The following is a 17,044-nucleotide window of genomic DNA, read 5'->3' as shown; positions in this document are numbered from 1 at the left end:
AGAATGTTGGCAATTTGATCTCTGGTTCCTCTGCCTTTTCTAAAACCAACTTGAACATCTAAAAATAGTTCACGTATTGCTGAAACCTGCCTCGGAAAATTTTGAGCATTATTTTACTACTGTGTGAAATGAGTGAAATTGTGCAGTAGTTTGAACATTCTTTGGCATTGCCTTTCTTTGGGACATTTTTCAGTCCTGTGGCCACTGCTGAGTTTTCCAAATTTGCTGACATAATGAGTGCAGCACTTTTACAGCATCATCTTTCAGGATTTGAAATAGCTCAACTGGAATTCCATCACCTCCACTAGCTTTGTTCGTAGTGATGTTTCCTAAGGCCCGCTTGACTTCTCATTCCAGGATGTCTGATTCTAGATGAGTGAGCATACCATCGTGACTATCTAGGCCATGAAGATCTTTTTTGTATAGCCTTTCTGTGTATTCTTGCCACCTCTTCTTAATATCTTCTGCTTCTGTTAGGTCCATACAATCTCTGTCCTTTATGGTGCCCATCTTTGCATGAAAATTTCCCTTGGTATCTCTAACTTTCTTGAAGAGATCACTAGTCTTTCCCATTCTATTGTTTTCCTCTATTTCTTTGCACTGATCGCTGAGGAAGGCTTTCTTATCTCTCTTTGCTATTCTTTGGAACTCTGCGTTCAAATGGGTATAGCTTTCCTTTTCTCCTTCGCTTTTCACTTCTCTTCTTTTCATAGCTTTTTCATAGCTGTTTCATAGCTGTAAGGCTTCCTCAGACAACCATTTTTCCATTTTCCATTTCTTTTTCTTTGGGATGGTCTTGATCACTGCCTCCTGTACAATATCATGAATGTCCATTCCTAGTTCTTCAGGCACACTACCTATCAGACTAATCCCTTGAGTCTATTTCTCACTTCCACTGTATAATCATAAGGGATTTGATTTAGGTCATACCTGAATGGACTAGTGGTTTTCCCTACTTTCTTCAATTTAAGTCTGAATTTGGCAATAAGGAGTTCATGATCTGAGCCACAGTCAGCTCCTGGTCTTATTTTTGCTAACTGTATAGAGCTTCTCCATCTTTGGCTGCAAAGAATATAATCAATCTGATTTTGGTGTTGAGCATCTGGTGATGTCCATGTGTAGAGTCTTGTGTTGTTGGAAGAGGGTGTTTGCTATGACCAGTGCATTTTCTTGGCAAAACTCTATTAGCCTTTTCCCTGTTTCATTCTGTACTCCAAGGCCAAATTTGCCCTCCAGGTACTTCTGACTTCCTACTTTTGCATTTCTGTCCCCTATAATGAAAAGGACATCTTTTTTGGGTGTTAGTTCTAGAAGGTCTTGTAGGTCTTCATAGAATCATTCAGCTTCTTCAGCATTATTGGTTGGGGCATAGACTTGGATTATTGTGATACTGAATGGTTTGCCTTGGAAACGAACAGAGATCATTCTGTTGTTTTTGAGATGGTGTCCAAGTACTGCATTTTGGACTCTTGTTGACTGTTAGGGCTACTCTATTTCTTCTAAGGGATTCTTGCCCACAGTAGTAGATATAATGGTCATCTTAAATTCACCCATTCCAGTCCATTTTAGTTCGCTGATTCCTAAAATGTTGATGTCCACTCTTGCCATCTCCTATTTGACCACTTCCAATTTGCCTTGATTCATCGACTTAACATTCCTGGTTCCTATGCAATATTGCTCTTTGCAACATTGGACTTTACTTCCATCACCAGTCACATCCACAACTGGGTGTTGTTTTTGCTTTGGCTCCATGTCTTCATTCTTTCTGGAGTTATTTCTCCACTGATCTCCAGTAGTACATTGGGCACCTACCAACCTGGGGAGTTCATCTTCAGCGTCCTATCTTTTTGCCTTTCATACTGTTCATGGGGTTCTCAAGGCAAGAATACTGAAGTGGTTTGCCACTCCCTTCTCCAGTGGACCACGTTTTGTCAGAACTCTCCAGCATGACCCGTCTGTCTTGGGTGGCCTTACACGGCCTGGCTCGTAGTTTCAGTGAATTAGACAAGGCTGTGGTCCATGTGATCAGATTGTTTAGTTTTCTGTGATTATTGTTTTCAGTCTGTCTGCCCTCTGATGGAGAAGGATAAGAGGCTTATGGAAGCTTCCTGATGGGAGAGACTGACTGAGGGGGAAACTGGGTCTTGTTCTGATGGGTGGGGCCATGCTCAGTAAATCTTTAATTCAATTTTCTGTTGAGAAAAGGAAAAATACTGAGAAAGAGTTTTGTTTAAAACCCTTTGAATCACAGCAGACAGGCAGCTTTCTATTCTACTTCTCCCAATTATTTCTCTCTTTACATGTCCTCCTGCTACACGAAACATGAAATACTTGACTTTACACTATATTTATTTTACAGAGTTTTAACAATATTGAATGACAATTTCAGAATAAAGCTCATATATAATCCCACGTTAGGCATAGTCTGTGAAAGTGTTTTTACATGGTAATTGGTAAATTTACTTCTGTGTTTTACTCTTGCCAATGTATTCACTCACTCAATAAATATTGAATGTCTACTGTTGGTCAGGCATTATTCTAGATATTGGAATACATCACTGAATAAAACAAACAAAATTCCTAATTCCATGGAGCTTGCATTCTATTGGGGAAGAGAAAAATAAAAGCAATAAACTTAAAGCTAATAAATTGTATATATATGTATATACGTATTTAAAAATTATAAAGCCTAGTAAGAAGGGTTTTCAGTGGCAATTGAGATGGTGATGGTTTAGTCGCTAAGTCATGTCCGACTCTTGAGACCCTGTGGACTATAGCCCGCCAGGCTCCTCTCTTCACGGGATTTTCCAGGCAAGAATACTGGAGTGGATTGCCACTTCCTTCTCCAGGGGGTCTTCCCAACCGAGAAATCGAATCCAGGTTTCCTGCATTGCAGGCAGATTCTTTACCGACTGAGCTATGAGGGAAACCCTGTTGACAATTGAGAGGAGGATAAAATTTAAAATAATATATCTAGGGAGTCATCCTTTAAAAGTGACATTAGAGAACACTTGCGGGAGGTGAGTTAGACATGTGGATACTTAGGGAAGACAACTCCAGACAGAGTAAATAGTTGGCACCAAGGACTCCTTAGTTGGGACCAATGGCCCCCATTTGGTGCCAGTGACCCCTTAGTCAGGGCCATGTCTGAAGAACAGTAGAGAGGCCAGTGTGACTGAGAGGGAACAAAATGATGTTGTCCAAGAAATATTGAAGGTGAAAACATGTAAGGCATTGTAAGTTTTCATAAGGGCTTTGGCTTAACTACTATGTGATGTTGGACAAGTGTTTAATCATTATATGGCTCAATTTAATCTGTGAAAGGAGGAACAACCAACCCAGAAGAGAAATATATGTAATAAACCAATAATGGAATGGAAATGAAAAATAAAAGTATTATTAAATAAAGCCAAATAAAAGGAAAATGGAACAAAAAAGATGGAACAAAGAGAAAACCAGTAGTGAGATAGTACATTTACACTCAACCACAGAGTGGATGTATGTATATGTAGAGCTGATTCACTTAGATGTACATCTGAAACTAATACAACATTGCAAATCAACTATACTCCAAAAATTTTTTTAAAACTCAAACAATATGGAAAGATAATTACATTAATTATAGATAATCTAAATGCTTCAATTAAAGAGCAGATTGTCAGATCAATAAAATACCAAGATGCAACTGTGTAGAAAAATCACACTTTGAATATAAACTACAGAGAGGTTAAAAGTAAATGAGTGGAAAAGTTTTATCATGCTAAATTCAATTTTAAAAAGTTGGAGTGCTGTATCAATAGCAGAAAAGTAGATTTCAGAGTAGAAATTAGGGCAAATACAGTTGGGATTGCCATGTTTTATTGATGTATTGAATCCTTTTGTCAAGCCACACTCATTCTCTTTGTTAACAACAATATTTCTTTCTTTGGCCGCACCAGGTCTTAGTTGGGGCATGTGGGATCTAGTTCCCTAACAGGGATTGAACACAGGTCTCATGCATTGGGAGCAGGGAGTCTTAGTCACTGGGCCACCAGGGAAGTCCCACATACCCATTTTTGATAAACAAAAAATGTTCAGCAAATTAAAAATAGAAAAGAATTTCTTCAATTTGTTAAAAGGCTTGAAAAAGCTCACATCTAGCATCATACCTGTTGGTGAAAGATCTTGTAAAATCAAGAACAAGGAAAGGATTTCTTCCCTCACTGATTCTATTCATACTATACTAAGGTCCTTACTGATTAGAAAAGAAGAAAAAAAGAAAAGATAGTTTAGAAATAAAACTTTCTTTGTGGAAAATATAACCATCTATATAAAATATTTTAGTCAATATAAATTTTATTTATGTATACTAGAAATAAAACAATTGGAAATTTCAAATTAAAATATTTACAATATTAGAAAAATGTAAAATACTTAGGGATAAATTTTATAAAAGGTATATAGAACTGTATGGTGAAAACTACAAAATATTGCTGAAAAAAGTCAACAATTAGTAAGTGTGAAGATAACTCATTCTTAAGATTATGAGTCAGATATATAACATGCTAGTATGTTAATTCTCCCCAAACTGAGGTATATATTCAGTGTAGTTCAATTCAAATTCCAGTAAGAACTCTCATAAATTACTAGTAGAAATGTAAAATGGTACAGGCACATTGAAAGACAATTTGGCAGTTTCGTATAAAGTTAAATGTAGACTTACTCTATGACCCAGCAATTACACTCCTAGGTACTTACACATGAATTGACAATTATATTCACACAGAAGCATGCAGCAGCTTTGCTTAGAATTGCCAAATGCTGAAAGTAACCAACTCAGTAATAAACAATTTAATTTCAAAATATTAATAGTCAAAAAAAGAACCAAATTTACCCAAATATATGTATGGATGCCAAATGAGCACATGGAAACATACTCAACATCATTAGTCCTTAGGGAAATGCAAACTAAAGCCATAATCAGATACCAATACACAACTAGTAGAGAAGCTAAAATTTCAGATACTAACACTCACTGTTAAATTTGGCAACAAAGTCACATATGTGGCTGGTAGAAATGCAAAATGATTAACTACTTTGGAAAACAGCAGTTTCTTAATATCATCATGAACATCTGCTACAGAGATTTGTATAGATATATGTTTTCATTTCTCTTGGGTAAATTCATAGGAATGGAATAATCCAGAGGACTTTCTTTTTTAAAAAAATAATATATATTTATATATCATTTAAATTTATTTATTATATAAGCAATAATTTTATTTTATAAAATTTATATATTACTTAATTTTATTTAGTATATAAATAAATATTTTTATTCATATTTTTGGCTGTCCTAGGCCTTTGTTATTGCACAGGCCTTTCTCTAGTGTGGCAAGCACAGGCTGCTCTCTAGTTCTGGCTCTTGGGCTCAGTAGTTACAGTTCCTGGACTCTGAAGCACAGGCTCAACAGTTGTGGCACAGGGGCTTAGTCGCTCTGTGGCATGTGGGATCTTCCCAGACCAGGGACTAAGCCCTTGTTTCCTGCATTGGCAGGAGGATTATTTACCACTGAGCCACCAGGGAAACCCAGAGGACTTTCTAAGTAGTGGGTAATGAACTACATCAGGCTTCCCAGGTGGCTCAGTGGTAAAGAATCCACCAGCCAAACAGGACATGCAGATTCAAACTCTGGGTAGGGAAGACCCTCTAGAGAAGGCAATGGCAACTCACTCCAGTATTCTTGCCTGGGAAATCCCATGGATAGAGGAGGCTGGCAGGCTACAGTCTACAGGTTCGCAAAGAATCAGACGCGAGTTAGCAACTAAACAGCAGCAGCAATGAACTACATGGTAGTGCTAAGAAGAAGGATACGTCCCCAGAATTTTCGAGTGTTAGAAAAGAGGAGAGCTAAACAATGGAAGCAGGAAACTGAATGGTGTTACCTTCAGCAACAGGAATGGTCATAGAATTGATGAGGAATGCTAGTAAGGGAACACTCCAGTTCCCTGGCAGCTCAGCTGGTAAAGAACCCGCCTGCAATGCAGGAGACCCCAGTTCTATTCCTGGGTTGGGAAAATTCCCTGGAGAAGGGATAGGCTACCAACTCCAGTATTCTTGCCTGGAGAATCCCCATGGACAGAGGAGCTTAGTGGGCAGCAGTCCACGGGGTCACAAAGAGTCAGACACAACTGAGCAACTAAGCACCACACATAGAAAGGGAACAGCTCTGGAAGTAGGTAAAATAAAAGGTTCTATTCTCTCATATACAGGGATATGACACTTGAAAGGGACTGGGAGGAAGAGCTGACTTAGATAACTTTTAGGTCCACAATCTTTCCAAATATGGGACAGTAAGCAATCTCATAAATGTAGCAGAAATGTAAGCACCCACAAAAGACCTGAGCATTTATCCTCCAGATCAAGATGCATAGCATTCAACACTCTCTGAATCTAATGTGGTTCCAAGAGCTCTAGTCGCTGCAGAAAAGCCTTTCTGGGTCGAGCTAGTCCTAGATGCCCAAGGACACACAAAAGCAGTGAGTTGTGTGATAGGACTAGGCACGTGTGGGAAATAGTAACTTAACAGTTTAGGGCATAAGGTGCGTGAAGAGGAAAATAAGATCGGAGAAGTAAATTAAGTTCAGGCTCAGAAGGGCCCTGAATATCCTCCTTATGATTCTAATTCTATAATATATTTGGTGCTTAATTCTAGAATTTCACAGCTAGAAGAATAGAGGACATTTGGTTAATAAAATATACCACTGCATGGTCAAAACATTATATAGTGAAGATAGCTGTGTCTAATTATTTTGGGGGCTCATAGTGCTGCAGGCATTCATTACAGGTTGAAAGTGCACTAACTGGTGTTTACTGGAGGGAACCAAAAACTGTGGCTCCATCTTCTATATACACCAGGACCTAGGTTACTAGCTACAAATGATTCCAAAGAGAGAACTCTGTCCCCTTCATGCCTTTGCTCATACTGCTGCCTTTGTTAAGAATATGTGTCTCTCCATACTCACATCCTATGACTTACTGGTTAAGGGAAAGGACTTTAACGTCAAAGGGTATCTGGTAACATAAGAATTCAGCAAATGTTAGCTGTTTCTATTAATACCCACCCTTGAAGCTCGAATATCAATCTCTTGATAGTTTCCCTTTCATGCCCTGCATCTCTCTTTCTCCCAAGCCATAAGGATTCTTTCCTTCTCCCCCAAATCCATATCACTCTGCACATGTCTACTTTTTAGTTGGCATTCTAACATACTTTCATTCCTCCCCTAGCTAGATGGTGAGTTCCTTGAAAGCAGGTCCTTATCTGTCTTGCCTTCACGTCCCTCACTGTGTCTGACAGGACACCTTACAGTCGGTGTTACAGTAAGCATGCATTGATGGTAATGTCAGAAAAAGATGTCACTTAACTTTTAAAGATATTTCCTACTGTTTGTATAAAACTTGAAACTTGGTAACATATGAAAGCTAACATAGATCATTATAAAAGTGTTTTTGAAAATATCAAGGTACTAATATTTGAAGCTAATTTGCCCTCTTCATACTGAGATAATCAAAAGAAATAATATATAAAGAAATCTGCACATCTATGCAGTATATACCAGTTATACTGATCCCGAAGAAATGACAAGGATAAGCCATTTTGCTTTTGTTTTTCATTTTGTTTTTGCTGAAGAAACATGATATTCATCAGCATAATTTTATGTGAGATAATTTTAAGAATCTCATATTTTAAGTAAGCCTTAGTTATTGTTTTTTCTTTATTCTGTTACAAGAGAAAAAATTTATTACTAATTTCTCAATTATTTCATTATGCCACACTAATAAAAAAAGCCTTGACATCTCCATTGTGTTTAGAAAATATCATGTAACTTAATAAATAATTTTCACTACAGTGATTATTTAGTTAAAAAATAGAAAATGCAGAAAGAGCTTCAGTCATATTTTCCTGGAGCCATATAATAAAATAATTATGCAATTAGTAATAAACAGGGTGAAAGAATGACAAATGTTTTATTTACAACTTGGCGAATAAAAGCACATCACTTGCGCTTTTTCCAAGCGAACACAATCCTATGGTATATTAATCAAAGGGGCTTTTTTATGCCTCTGGCGGCAGTGTTTTAAAGTAAACCCTTAATATCAGATCCCAATGCCCAGTTTCAATTTGCTTTCAATGGAAAGGACATTAGAGTTTATAAAATACTCCTTGATTACTTTTTTGAAGGCCTGAAATCTTGACATGTCCGTGACTTGCTCACACTGCATCAATATACAGTGGTTGAAAGAGCAATACCCATCGTGAACATTGCCACATTGACTTATAGAATCATGCCCTTGAGAAAAAGCCAGAGAAAAAAGGAGCACTAGGCAGTGACAAAAATGAAATAGAACTGTCATCTGGCAGTTCTTCATAGTCCGTCAAGGAAACTATTAAAGATGTACAAAGAGCCAGAGAGTGCTTGGGCAAAGGTTGTTAAACCCGCACTTCAAGGGCAGGTCACTGCAGGCTGCTCAAGGCTTAAGGAAAAGACTAGCTAGCACTCACTGAGGGGGCTCTGGGGCAAAGGAAATGAAGCTTTCTGTCCCAAGGCAGCTGGAGATGAGGAATTTAAAATAAATTAAAAATTAACTCCTAAGTGTACACTTTTTCTAGTAGCAGATATTATGGAGATTATTTTTGGTCTGGCTAGGAATATTATTATTAAATGCTATCCTGGTGTTGCTTACTGCTGCTGCTGCTAAGGTGCATCAGCCGTGTCCAACTCTGTGTGACCCCATAGACGGAAGCCCACCAGGCTCCTCTGTCCCTGGGATTTTCTAGGCAAGAATACTGGAGTGGGTTGCCATTTCCAGGTTCAAATTATCAGTCTACCCAGTTTGCAGCACCTTTGCCAACTTATTTAGCTTCCCTGAGCCCCAGTTTCCTGCTTTTCACACACTGGAAGTATGAGACTAGAACTTGTCCTTACCTCCTTCATCATTTGCACCTGCTCTGTTTTTCTTATCCAGTGTTCTGCCACTCATTCTGTGCTTCCCTCATTTTATAGTTTCCTAAGTCCTGAATCCATTAGATCAGATTTGCTTTACTGGTCAACTATTATTTGGTCCAAAGAAAAGTAACCTTTCATTAGGGGGATCAAGGGGGATTTTCAGGAAACTTCTCCTCCAATCTCCAACCGGCCCCGCCCCCGCCCCTCCCCAACCCCTGCCACACACACGCTACCCGAATGTCATGCATATCAGCTTCTGGAGGGAATGGAATTGGACCTGAAGACTTTGTTTATCCCTCCAATTATTCGAATGTCAGAATTTCACCTAGGAAAGGAAGTGCAAATGATGCCACATCCTAAATGAGAACTATCTGGAGGTTAGGCCTTTCCCTTCTCTTCATATCATTCAACATTCATCCTTATCACTCAAAAATAGAATTGGGGAAATTATCTAAAAATTGAATAGGCTCAAATATCACATTGTATAAAACACTGCTGACAAAATTACCTTGTCCCTAAATCTCATTATGATTTGGGTTTAAAATTAGTAATAAGACATCTTGAATGTGAAAGGCAATAGGAAAGTATAATTGAGTTTATAAAAATCAAAATTTAGCTTCAATCACATGTAGAAATTAAATATCTAAAGTGATTATGGGAATAATGGTAATTCAAATTTTATTCTATTTTTGTTGTTAAAAAGTCATACTTTTATGATCATTTATCCATTTATTCTAATGGAGTTTTCATCTTCAGCTACACTGCAGTTTAGGGGTCTATTTTGGAGGTATTTCTTTTATAATTCCCCTATTTTAAAAGTGTATTATAGACTTTTAGTGTAAGTATACTGTGGACTTATAGTAATAATGATATTTTCAGCCCACTAATCTCTCATGCAGATGGGACATATTATTTTATTCTAGGCTTCCCTCATATTTTTTTGGCTAGACCAAATATACACTATTTCAACCCAAAAGATTTTATTTCTCATAACATTAGAAAGTATGTTATAGAATTCAATTTATAAACTTGGCTACAGTCATAACTACAACAAATAATTCCAAAAACATCAGTTACAAAAGCATAATATAAAATGAGTAATTTCCTGCTGAATGGTAAATATAGAAATTTGCTGTAGAAGCCAATTTTTTTGGACAGATCATCAGGGGGCTGTCACCACAATTGTCACTAAATACTTTTAGCAGTGACCCAAAGCTTCTGCATTTAAGAGAATGGCTTCTTACAAAAGAAATTGATTCTCCACTCTGGAAATTTACTTTTCAAAGGAGATGAGAGACAATAGGCATGGATAGCATTTAATTCACATATTACAGTTTTAGGGTTTTTTTTTTTTTTTTTTTTTTTTGCATGGTAGTGCTTTTAAATATGTTCCCGTTTCTTCATTCCCCAGTTAAAGCACTCTATAAATTATTTTTCTGCTAAAACAATACAAAGCAGATTATTTCTGACTTGCATTGTGACCAGAAAAGAGGGCCAAGTATATACAACAAACTAGCAAAACTATAGAGCCATTGTTAATTTCAATGATCACTTAATATTGAAGCTCTGTATTGGTTAACAATCTTACCCAAATCTGCACTATGCTAGAAATTGTATGTATATGGTAATAATCATAACAATGAAGATGAGGAAGAGAAGGAAGAAGAAATCTAATATGTATGGGACAGGTATTCAACATACATCAGTCAGTTTAATCACTCAGTCGTGTCCAACTCTTTGCAACTCCTTGGACTGCCACACTCCAGGCTTCCCTGTCCATCACCAACTCTCAGAGCTTACTTAAACTCAAATCCATTGAGTTGATGATGCCATCTAACCATCTCATCCTCCGTCATCCCTGTCTCCTCCCACCTTCAATCTTTCCCAGCATCAGGGTCTTTTCAAATGAGTCAGTTCTTCACATCAGGTGGCCAAAGTATTGGAGTTTCAGCTTCAGCATCAGTCCTTCCAATCAATATTCAGGACTGATTTCCTTTGGGATGGACTGGTTGGCAGCAACAGTGGCAACATACATAGCTCTATTTAATTTTTATAAGAACTCTATGAGAGAGAGACTATTATTTTCCCCTTTTCACAAATGAAGAAACTGAGGCACAGCCAATAACCTGTGTGAGGTTCTAGTAAGTAGCAGAACCAGGATTTGAACCCTGAGCTATTCGACTCCAGAATCTTTGCTCTCAATTCTTACCCTTACAACTTGAAGATACAAGAAATACGCATATAGGAGCGTTCATGATTATGGTAGCAGAGCAGCGCAGATAGAGTCTAAGATACAAACATTTGACTAAAAGCATCTATATCCATGTTAATAACATAATAAGGATAGTAACTGTAAAAGTGATTTATAAAAGAAGAAAGTGATGAGAGTTTGCATCATTGCAAGAAAATGTTTAAATAAGGTAGAACCTGAGAATGAGCAAAAATCTAGATCAGCTGAATTTGGAGTGCAGGAGTGAGAGATTGTACACAAGAGAATGATATGAATATGGGCACACGGGTGAAAATTGTACATGTATGTCATTGGGAAAAGGACAGGTGCAAAATTGCCTGGAATTGTCTCAGTCAATCTCTATTACATTTTAATTTTATCTCAATATTCTATAAGATATACTTATGTTAAAAATTGTTATTTTGTCTGATATTCAAATTTATCTCAACAGCTGTTATTTTTATTTGTTAAATCTGACAACCCTATATAACACTGAAATTTACGTGATTTTTCAAATTGTCTTTCCTCCCCTACCCCCTATGCTAGAATATATGCTCCATTCAGCAAGAAACCTCATCAGTCTTATTTCCCCACTCTATCCTTAATATGTAGAATACCACCTTGCATTTATAGGTGCTCAGTAGATGCTTGTGAATAAAAGAGGTAAAGCCTATTTACTATTTATTTAATTCCAAAGTTACCAAGTTTGAAAGCAGAGGAACAAAAAGTAGGAAATTTAAGATTGGGTTGGGGCATGGAGGGTATGCTTCCCAGGTGGCGCTAGAGGTAAAGAATCTGCCTGCCAATGCAGGAGACTCAAGAGATAAGGGTTCAATACCTGGGTCAGGAAGATTCCCTGGAGAAGGGAATGGCAACCCACTCCAGTATTCTTGCCTGGAGAATCCCATGAACAGAGAAACCTGGTGGGCTACAGTCCATGGGAGAGCAAAGAGTCGGACACAACTGAAGCGACTTAGCGTGCATGAAGGATAGGATCCAGAGAGGTGTTAGGGACTAAAAAGAGAGGGAGAGAGGCTCTCTTAAACTACTATGGAACCTGATGTAGATGAAAAATGACATGAATAGCAACAGATGTTCTCCCTATAACGTTTTTTTCTTCTTCAAAATACCAAGATGGATTAGAAATGTGCAAAATGAAAGAGTTAAACTAACCCAAATTCTTCTAATTCTCTAACTGCAGAAACAGGGCTGTAACCAATTTTGCTTTTTTTTCTTTTGGTTTAAAAATGAGGAATAATTTTATCCTGACTAGTACTCGCATCTTTCAGTCTATGTAATATAATATTGTAGAGTTGCTCTTAACTAAAAAGTCACATTTCTGTTGGGTACACATTTAGCCTATTTAAACAACGGTTCTGGTAGCTGTATTTGGAGGTTTCACAACCTAAACTGAACAATGCAGACTTTCTCCCAATTCATTAATTTGAAAAATCAAATTTCTTAAAGTATTTCCCTCATAGTTTTCTTATGTGTTTGGCACCTGTCACTCTTCATCTATAGGAGAAGCTAGCATAAGATGGTATGTGATTTAGCACAAAATGGTACATTACACAATTTTAGCTTTATATGTCAACATTTTATGGCGTTCAGTAAATGCCATCATGATTTCCAGATGTTTTGCCACCTGAATCAGATTTAAATCATGGTAAAATCTTTGATACAAATGCTTGAGAAATAGAGAGGAGCATATATGTTCGAATATATTATCTCAGCCTAAGCTCAAAAAATGCCTTCTCTCCAGCCAGGTCACCAGTTTCAAAATCTATTTAAAATATTCTCCCATAGTGGGAACTGTATCCCACCCTTTCCTGTTAGTGTTAATATAACATTTACCTCCCTTTTCCCTGAGGGCTCTGAAGGAAGTAATACTCGATGTCATGAGCACTGCTGGTATACAGAAGTGATGACTCAATTAAATCATTACCAAATAATTGTTGGGCAACTATTAAATAGTTTGTGCAAGATAATGTACTCTGAAGATTGCAATCCCCACCTTCAATGAGCTCAGAGCTGAGCTGGCAAAATGCCACATAAATATGATCAGTTATCTTAGTACAATATTTAAGAAAATACTGATTTAAGAGATACTAAAAGACATACATGTATGCATTTTGACAATAAATCGAGGCAGAAGAAGAGTCATGAATAAAGGGGGAAAATAATGGTAGAAGGAGAAATACATGGAAAAAAGAGAAGTGGAGGAACACATGCAATCCCTGCCTTCAGTGTGTTACATAACCAAAGTACGTAACCAAATGCAGTGTTCATAACCAAATTACAAGTTTTGTTGACTTCACTATTTGGTTTATAAATTGAAATGTGCATCTTTGTTTTATTATTCTTTCTGGTCAGTACTACCAAGAACTAGACTATATACTAAAAAGATATAACAGAATAAATTATAAAGAATATCAAAACCATCTTTGTATTTTCCTCTTAAATCCAGAAGACTTAGGAATACGGTAGGTGCTTAATACATGTTGAATTTGTTAATTAGTTAACTAAATGGTGAAATATTATTATTGCTCAGGTATAAAGCTATGATTCAAATATGTATATATTACATAAAATATCCCAAAGCATATTCTATAAAGTATTAATTCACTCAGGTGTACCACTAGGGGTGGGGAGACAGATTCTGAACTGAAATATATTGTGGAAACATACATATTCATACTTTCTTCATCCAAGATATCCATCATGCATGTTAACATTGCTAAGAGTTTAAATTGTGATTTTTCTAATTCAAAAGTGGGAAAAGTTGTGATGCAGCTAAAACACCTTAAATTTAAAATATACATACTACCTTGTTAGAAATAAAATAGAGAAGTAAAAAGTTTCATAAAGCATCAATCTGGTTTACATACGATTATTTGGTGCATATTTTATGGGTAATTTGGTCACTCTATAGTATTCAAGGAACACATAAATCATGCAGCTCAAGAGTCTAGATCAGTTATTTTTTTGGCTTAAAACATTTTACCTGACACTTAAAATAAATCTATAAATTAAAAAAATTAATATAGTAAAGAAAATATCATAGGAGAGCTCTCATATACTAGACATGTATATATATGTACACTACATATATATTTGGGAGAGACCAAGTATGCAACAGGCATCTAACAGGCATCTTTATTTTCTTGGGCTCCAAAATCACTGCAGATGATGACTGCACCCGTGAAATTAAAAGACGCTTGCTCCTTGGAAGAAAAATGATGACACACCAAGACAGCATATTAAAAAGCAGACATCACCTTGCTGTCAAAGGTCCATATTATCAAAGCTATGGTTTTTTCAGTAGTCATATATGGATGTGAGAGTTGGACTATAAAGAAAGCTGAGAGGTGAAGAATTGATGCTTTTGAACTGTGATCTTGGAGAAGACTCTTAAGAGTCCCTTGGACTGCAAGGAGATCCAACCAGTCAATCCTAAAGGAAATCAGTCCTGAATATTCATAGGAAGGACTGATGCTGAAGCTGAAACTCCAATACTTTGGACACCTAATGCAAAATACTGATTCAATGGAAAAGATTCTGATGCTGGGCTAGATTAAAGGCAGGAGGAGAAGGGGACGACAGAGGATGAGATGGTTGGATGGCATTACTGACCCGAAGGACATGAGTTTGAGCAAGCTCCAGGAGTTGGTGATGGGCAGGAAAGCCTGGCATTCTGCAGCCCATTGGGCTTCCCTGGTGGCTCAGAGGTTAAAACGTCTGCCTGCAATGCCGGAGACCCGGGTTCGATCCCTGGGTCGGGAAGATCCCCTGGAGAAGGAAATGGCAACCCACTCCAGTACTCTTGCCTAGAGAATCCCATGGAGGGAGGAGCCTGGTAGGCCACAGTCCATGGGGTTGCAAAGAATCTGACACGACTGAGCCACTTCACTCACTCACTCTGCAGCCCATGGGGTCGCAAAGAGTCACACATGACTGAGCGACTGAACTGAACTGAAGTATGCAATAGTCAATCAATCCGGGCACACTGGCTAATTTGAACAATGACAGAAATGGCAACCCACTCCAGTATTCTTGCCTGGAGAATCCCATGGCCAGAGGAGCTTGGCGGATTATGGCCCATGGGATCGCCAAGAGTTGGACACGACTGAGTGATTAAGCATGCATGCAACAAAAATATCGAATTCACCAGGTAGCACAAGTGTTTGGGGCCATACTCAAAGTCATATCAACTTAAATAATGATTTTCGGCAAAACAGGTACAGAATAGTTCTGATCACAGTAATAAAACATCAAAAATGTCACTTCTCCTGCTTTATAAATTACACAAGGGGAGTCTTGTATTTAAACTCAGAGAAGGCAATGGCACCCCACTCCAGTACTCTTGCCTGGAAAATCCCATGGATGGAGGAGCCTGGTGGGCTGCAGTCCACGCAGTCGCTAAGAGTCGGACACGACTGAGCGACTTCACTTTCACTTTTCACTTGCATGCGTTGGAGAAGGAAATGGCAGCCCACTCCAGTGTTCTTGCCTGGAGAGTCCCGGGGACAGGGGAGCCTGGTGGGCTGCCGTCTATGGGGTCGCGCAGAGTCGGACACGACTGAAGTGACTTAGCAGTTGTAACTGAGTTTACTACTTAGATACTTTCAATTATCTTTTTTATTATGGAAACTGGATGCATGGTGGTTGAAAACTATAGTTAAACATTTAAGCAAACTACAAATAATTATTTAAGTGCCAGTGGTAAAGGATTATGGGTCATGGGGCTTAATATGTCAATGAATGAGACAGAAAGAGACTCAGCTTTAGGCTATATGAAGTAACTATTGTTGTTCAGTCGCTAAGTTGTACCCAACTCTTTGCAACCCCATGGACTGCAGCACACAGGCTTCCCTGTCCTTCACCATCTCCTGGGGTTTGTTCAAATTATATCCACTGAGTGGATGATGTCATCCAACTATCTCATTCTCTCTCTTTCCCTTCCCCTCCTGCCCTCAATTTTTCCTAGCATCAGGGTCTTTTCCTGAGTTGGCTCTTTGCATCAGGTAGGCCAAAGTTTTGGAGCTTCAGCTTCAGCATCAGTCCTTCCAGTGGATAATCAGGCTTGATTTCCTTCAGGATTGACTGGTTTTATCTCCTTACTGTCCAAGGGATTCTCAAGAGTTTTCTCCAGGACCAGAGTTTGAAAGCATCAATTCTTTGGTGCTCAGCCTTCTTTATGGTGTAATTCTCACATCCATACATGACTACTGGAAAAACCAAAGCTTTGACTAGATAGACCTTTGTCAGCAAGGTGATGTCTCTGCTTTTTAATATGCTGTCTAGGTTTGTCATAGCTTTTCTTTCAAGGAGTAAGTGTCTTTTAATTTCATGGCTGCAGTCATCATTCATTTTCTTTGGAGCTCAAGAAAATAAAATCTGCCACTGTGTCCATTTGTTCCCCATCTATTTGCACCTGACTAGAGAGACATATATATTTCTATTCTTGTAGCTTTCATTGCCAACCCTACTACATGTCCTTAGTTATTCTGAACAATTTTTTAAATAGTGTGATTCTTTTGATATGTTAATATAACAAACTATGTTTTTTGATTTTGTATCCTCAGTGTACAGATCAAGGTTATGTGTATACTAGGTGTTTGATAAATTGTTGTATTTAACAATGAACATTAATTAACCAAAGGGCTACCTCAGAATCAGATCAGATCAGATCAGATCAGTCGCTCAGTCGTGTCCAACTCTTTGCGACCCCATGAATTGCAGCACGCCAGGCCTCCCTGTCCAGCACCAACTCCCGGAGTTCACTCAGACTCACGTCCATTGAGTCAGTGATGCCATCCAGCCATC

The sequence above is a fragment of the Bos indicus x Bos taurus genome, chromosome 10 (genome assembly GCF_003369695.1).
Source record: "Bos indicus x Bos taurus breed Angus x Brahman F1 hybrid chromosome 10, Bos_hybrid_MaternalHap_v2.0, whole genome shotgun sequence".
NCBI lineage: Eukaryota > Metazoa > Chordata > Mammalia > Artiodactyla > Bovidae > Bos > Bos indicus x Bos taurus.
The sequence above is the reverse complement of the archived record's forward strand: the minus strand, read 5'-3'. Positions refer to the sequence as shown.